The 10,914-nt window shown below is 40.5% G+C and overlaps 1 long non-coding RNA gene across 2 annotated transcripts; it reads left to right on the top strand.

The window, feature by feature from the left end:
- Nucleotides 1-8,860, top strand: LOC309344812. 2 transcript variants are annotated; one of them, XR_014157888.1, is made up of 4 exons: nt 1-159; nt 1,762-1,904; nt 5,888-6,405; nt 7,477-7,491. It is a non-coding gene; the product is annotated as an uncharacterized lncRNA (long non-coding RNA). The 2 variants fall into 2 exon arrangements; XR_014157887.1 differs by lacking the exons at nt 5,888-6,405; nt 7,477-7,491 and adding an exon at nt 8,495-8,860 and having other exon boundaries at nt 4-159.
- The last annotated feature ends 2,054 nt before the right edge of the window (nt 8,861-10,914 follow it).

Here is a 10,914-nt window from a genome sequence, read left to right as displayed (position 1 = left end):
TTGAGCAGCTTGTAAGCATTCTATGAGGGGATGCCTGGATTTTTTTTTGTAAAGTCCTTCTCTTCAAAAGCCTGCTGATGTCTTCAGATCACAGTGAACACCTGAAAACTAAATGAGCCATTTTAAAAGAGAATTGTGGGATATTTATATATATACGAGGTAAGCCATTTATTTATTTCGTGAGAAATGTACTTTGAGTTAAATGGGAGAGTAAAGAATAAGAACAAATAGTGGCAAAGTAGTTTGCAAGTCTGTTTTGCCCTTCATAATAGATATAGTAACCCTGTTTCCAGCAGCGACCTGGTGAGATTTAGTAACCTGGTAAACTGTAAAGACCAGCAAGCATGAATGTTATAGTTACTTAGGGAACCATGAGCTTGAAGGAACATGATAGTCCCAACATTTTATTTCAACATTAGCAAGGCAGAGAGGTAACGCAGAGAGATGTGAAGCCCTATAACAACAACTCTGCCATTTTGTGTGTGTATCCTTTCCCCCCATAAGGATCTAAATGGAAAAATGAAAAAGGCTGGGGGGTGGGGGACAGGGAACCCCCCAAAATTACTAAACTTGGGTTTTCATAGGGAATGAAACATCATTTAAAATCAATTGCAAACCACTGCCTAATTGGCTTGCCAACCCACATACCTCCATCATACCTGGCTCAGGTTTCAACTTCTTTGCCCTCATGATCCATCCCAAAATGCCTCCATTCAGAATTTTCAGTCTCCTGGATTTGGTAGATGTAAATGAACGGTAGAGTTATGTCATCCACATAGTTGACATTTTAACCCAAGGCTCCAGATGACTTCTTACAGCAGTTTCACAGGGATGCCAAAAGAAATCTGGTCAAAAAGATGTCAGGGGACAAAATAGAACCCTAAGTCATCCCAAAGGCCAAGTCCCCCGACCATTCAAAAAGGATCCAAGCAAAGTTAACTCCATGCCTCTTGAGTCCCATCTTGGCAAGACAGACCAGAAAGATTGCTTAGGAGTATAATCTGGGAGTTTTTCAAGTGCCTTAATCCTGCAGAAGGATGGCTTCCCCCTTACCTAAGGTCAGACTTGATGTGGCATTGTTCATGTGACCATCATGGTCCTGAACTGGAGTGACCCAGGCGCAGCCAGCTTTTATTCCGAGGCAGACAATAGTAAAGACTTCCTGACTCCGATCTGCCAGCCAGGTTCCACCCCATGATTAAGCAGTTCAAAATTCCAGGGTGGTTGGGTATCTTGCCAGCCCAAGCTGCTGGCTGTGAGAGGTCTGGCTGGCTTTCACCCCTTGGGGACAGTGGGGGGCCACAACCAGCCACCCCTGCCCACCCCCAAGCAGGGCAAGCAGTCATCTCCAAACCATTGCCAAAAGCAGCCTCTTGTACAAAACATTTCAATAGCCCAGATATAATGCCAGTTACAAGAATTCACTGGCTATCAAACTATGCAGTGTCAATTCTTTCCACTCCATAATTCACATTAACTAACCCCCCCCCCAAAGAAAACTATCAAGAAATAGTGTAGGTCACTTGGTCAAGAAGGATAGTGTCTATTTATCATGAAGCAATGCTAAGCAGGGAAAGGGGATAGAAAGGATGCAGATAACATGGTTGATGTGTTTGTATAAACCACAACTACATGAGCCCTCTCACAATATAATTTCATTTGCAGGAATGTTCTGACGGATAGCAATAGTATGTTTTTAAAGGTTCAACAGCTTATTTTCATCTGGAACTAACGCTGCTTTTAATTTGGTATCACTAACAGCATATTTGAAAGGAGCGTGCTTGATAAGCAATGTCTGCTTATGATGAAGGAGAAGAGGAAGGGGACCCATATGAGGACATTACCGAGCCAAAATCAGCTGCTGCTGAATCACTCCTGCCTAAGGAACCTGAAGCTGCTCCAAGGTATAGGCTCTTAGTTTTGGTACAGATTCTCCGCATTTCATGCATTCCATTTCATGTACAGAACGATGTATTAATGCTAAACTAACGATATATTTCAGGCAAGAAGGTAAGTACCATATTTAAAGCAATTTAAAGACAAATCAGAATGCCATGTCTTCAGGATTTACAGTGCCAATTTATGCATGTTTATTCAGGAGTAAGCTCTACTAATACCTCCTGGCAAAGAGAGCTATATATGGCAAATGTGCCTTAAACTGCAATTCTGTCCATATGTACCTGGGGTAAGTCCCATTGAACTCAGTGAGGTTTATTTCTGAGTAGACATATATCAGATTGCACTGATGGAAACCTAAGCAGCTGGAGAGGAAAATGAGTTTCTCATTTTTAGCTGACTTCCATGGGGGTTCAAAACATTTTGAGACTCTATAATTTGCAAGGTATATGGAATATAAATAAAAATTTTATCTTAGTACTTCTAGGCAAGTTACCGTATTTTTTGCTCTATAAGACTCATTTTTTTTCCTCCTAAAAAGTAAGGGGAAATGTGTGTGCGTCTTATGGAGCGAATGTAGGCTGCGCAGCTATCCCAGAAGCCAGAACAGCAAGAGGGATTGCTGCTTTCACTGCACAGCGATCCCTCTTGCTGTTCTGGCTTCTGAGATTCAGAATATTTTTTTTCTTGTTTTCCTCCTCCAAAAACTAGGTGCGTCTTATAGAGCGAAAAATACAGTACATGTTGCATGTTACCTGGATTACTAGAGGAAATGGCAGAACTTGTGTGTGGGTTTGCCACAGGCATCTGATAGGTCACTGTGAGGACAGGATGGGGCACTGGCTTGATCCAGCAGAGGTTTTTCTTACATTCTTAATTACCTTCATCATGCATAGAATTGGGCTATGACTCTCATTGCCTGGATCCCATTTCTGAAATATGTTTAAGCAAAGGGAGAAATAATGAGTAGTCTATATAAAGCTGTGCATGTCTACTAAGAAATGAGTCTCACTGTGTTCAGTTAGTCAACAGAGCATGAGACTCTTTATCTCAGGATTGTCGGTTCGATCTTCATGTTGGGCAAAAGATTCCTGCGATGCAAAGGGTTGGACTAGGTGACCCCTCGCAGTCCCTCTCCCAAATCTACAATTCTATGATTCTATGAAAATGTGCTATGAAAAGAGCAGCAGCAAAAAATATTCTAAATGATGTGTGTGTATGCTGAGCATGGTGTCCAAGATGTAAAAGGAACATAACTTGAAGAATGGTCAAGACGATAAAATACTAGTTAAAACTATTTGGTATCTTCCAGTATTTTGTGTGCCTTTCTTTGTTCGATGATAGAAAAGGTTATTTTGGCTTAATATTGATAAAATTCAAGGAAATGGCTTTAATAAACAAATAAATCCTGCACAGAATAGCTTGCTCATAATAGCAGCATTTCTTGTTGGATACAGGTATTTACCCTTGTATATTTGAATTTCATTCATGGGAAAGATATCGGAAGAGTGCTGCTATGTTCGAGTCTTTCTTACAGGTTTCCCATAGTCAACTGGTTGGACACTGTGAGAAGGGGATGCTGCAGAAAGGCAACTAGCCATAGTTGTCCCACAGAGAGAGATTCAGACTGAGTCTCAGGGTCACATCTGTCTCCCCCACTCTCCTTTTCAATCCCCTCACTGCCATGATCCAAGCATCATTTCGGAGGGCTCAGTACACAATTGTAATGTGGGTCCCCTCCTAGACACACACAATGACTCCATCCAATACATAGAATTTCGTTACTCTCAGGAAAGAAAAGTTTATATTTAAAAATTCTAAAATTACATCTTCTGCATATCTGAAAGTAAACCATGTCCTAAAAAAAGAAAGAAAACCTGGCTTGAAGAAGAGTTCAACAACCCTTAGCTAACTATTTTGTAACTTTTGGTTGGTCCAAAATAAATAAATAAATATCCTGTCAATGTTTCGCCAAGGATGATGGCAAAAGGTATATCTGCTTGGAAAACTTTGCTTGATTGATTTTTCTTTGTTATATGTTCCACAAGCAAATATCTTTTGTGATATTATTAAGTGTTTTTTAAAAGAAAATAATGTGTAGCTGTAATGAAAACATTTATAAATATATTTAAAACAGTTAGGCTTTTATTTTGTTTTGTTCTAATGAACCAGTATGAACACAAGCACAATCATGAAATATCTAAAAACAAAACAAAATAGCTGGTTTAGCCATTCTTGCCCCCCTTGCAGAATGATGGCAGGCTATAGCAACACTGGCTCTTATGGTCTTTTTGATGAGTGACCCTTATTGTTATGGCACTTTGTCCTGCCTTTCTGTCTGTGCACAAGGAACACTGTAGAGTGGCCTTCTGCCCTACTTTCCAGTCCTTTAGTGACTTCTTTCTGAAGGACTGTCATGTTCAAAGAACTATATCAAGGGAAAGCAGCAGAGACCTTGAACTTATATTCAACACACAGTCTTGCCCACTTGGGTAAGATGTACTCTTTTTCTGTTTAAATGATTGCAATTATTTAAGAATTTGCATCTGTAAATATATATCACCATATGCAATTTTGGTGCAAATAAGTGTCCTCTTTTTTGTGGAGGATGGGTGGGGTTAAAGTATCTAGTGGCCACCTTAGAATTCTTGAACTGGTAGGTCTTGAGAGATCATGTCACCTGGGGAAGCACACATTTCTGTCTCTCAAAAGACAAGGGCTGTTTAACTGCACAAACATACTTTCTCTAGGACAACAATTCACTGTTCAGAATGTTGCCTGCACTGCTTCTTAGCACTCCAGCAAATCCAGACAATGGGGACATAGAGGGAAATCAGTTCCTAGAAACATCTTCAAGCATAATAATCAATTTATCCCCCCCCCCACCTTAGTAATGATATTGCACCCTTAGCCAGACTCCTCTCCGCACCTTACCCTGCCCACATGGTAGGACCCTATTCACTTCAAGGAGCAGTAGACAAGTGAACATCGTTATCTGAATGTGGGGTCTTCCCTGATGTTGCTGGATTATGCCCTCCTTAAAATGGAAAAGGAACAATCTAGGCTCATCTTTTTTTATGGAGACAATCCATTGCACAGCCCCTTTATTGTCACGAGCCAAACTCTGAAGCTTGTCAGAGTCTCTGCCAGAACTGACCCTTATAAGTAGACATTCTGCAACCCTGAGCTACATTCAGCTTGGTGGCATTCCTAGATAATGTGTCCAGGGCATGGCCTTACAGAGGCTCTTTAAACTTTTTCTTGACCCTTGAGTTGCCAAATGGGACAGGTGCCCTGATCCGGAAGAAGATGGAGCCACCAAGAAACAGAGATGGGAAGGAGCTAGTGCGACAGCCGAGTGCAGCCCCTGGTTGCCTTGGCAATGCAGAACTGAACTTTACCTGAGGCAGCCCAGGAAGTATGATAAGAGTTGGGAAGACACCTCGGCCCAAACACAGTTTACCACTTGTGTCAAGTGAATGCTGCTAGTCCTCTTCCTAGCCCGTATATTTCACATATACCTGTGTGATGCAGTGGTTAGAGTATCAGAGAAGGTTTGCTGAGGCTGGGGCTTCACATTTCCACTCAGCTATGAAGATCACATGGCAATGATGACTACTTTGTCTCAGCCTAACTGTTCTCACAGGATTGTTCTGAGGGTAATATGGAAGGAAGGAAAAATCATAGGAAGAAATGTTGGATGGAAATATAATTAAAATAAAACATGGAGGGAGGGACAAGTCAGTTGGAATTCATGGAGGCAAAACACTGATGATCTATCAAGAAGTCGCTTTAAATCAGATTATTGCAGACTACAAAAGGAATCCTAGCTTTGAATCGTCTGAATCTGCTGGAAAAGCAGTTCATCTGCTTGATAATATGTTTGCGTATTCTTGGCTGGAAAATTTGTCCCCCCCCCATGTGAAATCACAGTAGAAATGTACTTTAAAATGCTTCAAACTGAAATCTTTTTGTTTCTTTATTGTGTCAGCACCCCACAGCCGCCAGCTGGTAGAATGGACTGCTGCTGCCTTCTGTGGAGTATCATCTGGTTGGTGGTGCTGGTGGCTTTTGCTTGGCCCTTGAGTGTGGCTATGGCAGCCCTTTATGGATTTGTATCACCCATGATTACCCTAATAGGACTTGATGATATCAGTGAGTCTCTGCTACAAGCAGTACATGTGGGACGAGAGTGTGCTCAGAACGTCAGAATGGGCAGGCCTATTGCTTGAAGAAAAGATCTCGCAGCATTAGGTGTCCCTTCCCTTTACCTGTATCTTATCACGAGTGCTGATCTGTAATTCATCTTTTTCAACCATCTATATTAAAAAGTTCTTATTTCACTATAAAATTGGTTTCATGATATTTTTACCTATCCGCCATTTTAGCCATCGCCACTAGATAAATGATCTAACCACTGCAACTTAAACTCTTGCAAAGACATCATCAGTTGAGATGGGCAATTTGCTTATTGATGCTTTAATTGATCAATACCAAAGTGTCAAGAATGTATAACTTGCTGTTGAAATGGAATACTCAGGATGAAACGGTGAAATCTGTTATGATTAAATGGGCACAAGACGTTGGACATAATATTATGATGGCTGACTGGGAACAGTTATGGACCACAGATATGAAATTCATGGCATGCAATGCCTTAAGAGAGAATATAATGAAAATGATATACAGGTGGTACATGACACCAGTCAAGCTTGCAAAAATCTATCATCTGCCCGATAATAAATGTTGGAAATGTAAAGAGACCGAAGGTACATTCTTTCACCTCTGGTGGACGTGCCCAAGGATTAAGACCTTCTGGGAGATGATCTATAATGAAATGAAAAAGGTATTTAAATATACCTTTCTGAAGAAACCAGAGGCCTTTCTCCTGGGCAAGGTCGGCCAATTGGTGCCAAAGAAGGACAGAACTTTCTTTATGTATGCTACAACAGCAGCAAGAATACTTATTGCAAAGTACTGGAAGACACAAGATTTACCCACCCGGGAAGAATGGCAGATGAAGGTGATGGACTACATGGAACTGGCGGAGATGACTGGCAGAATCCGAGACCAGGGAGAAGAGTCGGTGGAGGAAGATTGGAGGAAATTTAAAGACTATTTACAGAAACATTGTAAAATTAATAACTGTTAGAAGGATGTTGCAATAATATTATATGATTTTAGCAGGAATGATATAAAGGATTTGGGAATAACTGACTGTTAATTGGTGAAAGGAGGAAAAGTAAAGGTACATTATATTAAGACAATTTACAGGACAAAAATTTTAAAAGAGGGAAAGGATTTACTGAAACGGATAATTGACCTAGAATACAAAAAAGGGAGGTGTGAGGAGGTCAAGGAAATAAGCTAATGAAAGATTAGTAATGAGGAGATCTGATGTTTTTTTTTTGCGTTTTTGTTTTTGTTTAATGGGTTTTATTTTTCTGTTTTTTTATATTGTGATGTGTTGTTTTGTTTTTGTTTAATGTGGTATTTTTACTTTTTCTTTCTGTAACCTTTAATATCTTAATAAATATTATTTATTAAAAAAAAATTGATCAATACCAAAGTGGATTTTAGTGTGTGCATAAGAGGACATATTTTACAATACATTATAGTATTGTGTGGACTGTGCCAAAAGCAACAAGATTTGGCTCCACACTGGTAATAGATTTGGCTCCACACTGGTAAAAGGGGAGGGTTGATATCTTTTTGTAGAACCAGCTTCTGTTGGAGACATTGAGCATTTCCACATGGCAGATTCTGGTAGGTTTGGTGCTGCTTGTGGATGCAAGCTTTGTGCAGTGTCCATGTGACACTGTCATCATCAAAATGCCATCCTACATTATTTTCCCATTTAATCCAGATTTACCATTTCTGCAGAAAATCCAGGAAGTGAGAAACACAAGAAGAGAACCTGCCATTTTCATGCCAACTAGTGAAACATGTTTAAGTGGCAGGGGTGGGGAAGAAATTAGATTTAGTTTACATTTTAATACAGAGCTTCCTAATTTGTACTTCCTAAAGCAATAAGCAAACCAAAACACAATTACCCCTCGAAGTTTGCAGTTGTCTGAATTTGGGGGTGCAGTTCTTCAACCAAATAATGTCTATACAAATGTTATATTAGGGACAGTGTGTATAGAAATGCACATATTTTTGAAAGTGGCATTCAAAAATGCATTATATTTTGGGAAATTGGTCGCAAAAACATATATATCAGGAAAAATTGCACACAAAAATGTGCATAGCAGGAAGAATTTGAACTAAAATTGTGAAAAAAATTAATGAGGACTTTTAATGAAGAAAAATAATTTGCCAGCTGACATAGAAATGTGGAGAACTGAACTCAAAACTAGAAAAAGGAGACACTGAGATTGACACATTTGTCCATCCCTGGGAAATAGTAAACCCATATTAAATGGGAAGGAAATATGGGATGGCATTTTGATAGGGGTGGGTATTGTGTGGACCCTGAGAAAAACTTCATTGCTGGAGCATTTTAAGAAAAAAGAAAAAAAATGCTACATGATTTCAGTGTAGAAATGTATTTTAAAATGCTTCTGACTGAAATCTTTTTGTTTCTTTATTATGCCAGCCCAGCACCACCACCCACAACTCACTACTGCTGTCTTCTGTGGAGTATCATCTGGTTGGCTGTGTTGGTTTGTTTTGCTTGGCCCCTGAGTGTGGCTCTGGCAGCCCTTTATGGATTTGCATCACCAATGGTTACCCTGTTAGGATTTGATGATGCCACTGGATCTTTGCTGCAAGCAGTAAATTTGGGAAGAGAGTGTGCTCAGAACATCAGAACTGGCAAGCCCATCATTTGAAGAAAAGATCTCACAGCACTTTAGCATTCCATTCTTTCACAAGCATCTTTTATATGTATTTAGCACTAACAGTCCACCTGTATCTCTTCTTTTGACCATTCACATTAAAAAGTACTTAATTCATTATAAAAGTGGCGTTATGATATTTTTACCTGACCCATCCTTTTAGCTTTTGGCATGTAAATATACTAACCAGTATAACTTAAAAACTAGGACCCTACCCTGAAAGGTCTTCACAAGCACACATGCCGGCTGTGAAGTGGTTGTTTACTGGTTGTTGGTGTTGCAATTAGCCAATTCTATTGGGCTTGAGTCCCTTTTAGTAATTTAGAGACAAGGGTAAATGTTGGTCCAAATCCTGAAAATTCAATGTCCCTAAATTGTACAAGTCCCCAATTATGGGGACTGGAAAGCCCTATTTTGCCAATCCAACTCACACGATTACAAATGCATGATGCAAACACATTTCCTGATGCCTCTCAGGTGCATCATTCGTGCCCGATCAGTACACCTCTCCATGGCTTTTAAGGATAGCACCTGCAGTGGAGAGTTTGCTTTAAGCACAAAAGCTCATAGAATCATAGAATTGTAGAGCTGGAAGGGACCTCGACGCCCATGTAGTCCAACCCCCTGCAATGCAGGAGTCTTAACTAAGGCTCTTAGATCCCTGGAAGCTTGTAATCATGCGAGGGGAAATGCCTGAACTGGGCTAGAGATTATGCCAGTATCTAGAAGAATCTGTGCATTCCTATATTTTATAGGGGGACCATTTCAGCTAGAGAGACATCCCTGTGTTCCAGACCATGGGTCAAGCATTGGCAATCTGTTGCCCATCCAGGTGTTATTGGACTTCAACAGCCTTCAGCCCCAGCCAGTGTAGCCAATGGTCAGAGAAGAAGGGAGTTGTAGTCCAGCAACATCTGGAGGATCACAGATTCGCCATCCCTGCCATAACAACAAATCATCTTAAAATACACCATTTCCTCCTATTTGATCTTATTTATACATGAGAGTAGGTCCTTTTGAATCATGCTGTGAGTCTTTACTCTGCCCTCAGTCTTGAAATAATGTCCCAGATGGCAAGGATGAGAACTAGAGGCAGGAAAAATCCAAGCCAGATGTGGTGTCTCTTTGAAGTTTGTCTAACAAGAAATTTATTTAGATAGAAGTTGTGGGTGTCTTGCAGTAGTGCAGTGAACTCCTAACTCTTAGTCAAGGTAGCTGATCTGGAGAAGATGAGAGAGGTTTGTGGAGGGCACCTCTGGGAACCCTGCTCCCAAGAGGACAAGATGACATCTAATGTCTCATAGAAGGAGAGTGTCGCTCTAAAGAAGAGGGGAATAATCCCTTATAAGGGACAGTGAGTCTCATGCTGAGAATAGGCTTCTGAGGGTGGGTAGGTGGAGATTTAGGGGCTCCTGGAAGTGAGTGATTTGATCATTAGAAGAATCAATTTATTTACATCTATTCATTATTAATTTAATTTACACCCCTCCATTTTTCAGAAAGGAGCCCGGGGTGGCAAATAGCTTTATGTGAGATAGGGGGATGTAAACTGCATTGCTGACTTGCCTGCTTGATGTGAAGGTTCAAGATGCCATGCTCTATCAAGGTAGGCCAAGCAGTAGTCAACAGTCATGGTGCACATTAGAATGACAGGGCAGGGTAATTTAGATATACAGTCCTGGAAACAAAATTTAGGTGGCTAGGTAGGAAGTTGAAAGTCAGAATCCCCAAGATAGCTTTCTTAGAAATGCTATCTTTGCCAGGTGATTAACTGAACTAATGCAGAGCTATGGGGCCTCAACATGTAGGAGGTGTCAGGAAAAGGGGGGTGGATTTGTTAGGCACTGGAGAACTTTTGGACACGACATGTGGCTGCTTTATCCAATATGGACAATACAACACTCTCATACTGATATCCAAGTGGAAATGCCCCAAAGTGTCCCTTGTAGACAAAACCCCCTGACCTCATCATGTACTCTTGAATACAGACATGTCAAAGCAGTTGGTTTGAATATGTATGCCGTCAGCTTTTCCGCATTTCCCATGGAACAGAAGATTTGCTTCTGGTAGCACCTGAGGCCCTATGGCTCCATAAATAAAACAGCTGTCTTTGTGGATATCTGTCACTTCAGAACTCACAGGAAGAAGGGAAGCTGTACATTAGTTGTACACTTTAGTT

This window comes from Podarcis erhardii (assembly GCF_964252035.2).
Source record: "Podarcis erhardii genome assembly, chromosome: 1".
In the NCBI taxonomy this organism is placed as follows: Eukaryota; Metazoa; Chordata; class Lepidosauria; order Squamata; family Lacertidae; genus Podarcis; species Podarcis erhardii.
The sequence above is the reverse complement of the archived record's forward strand: the minus strand, read 5'-3'. Positions and strand labels throughout refer to the sequence as shown.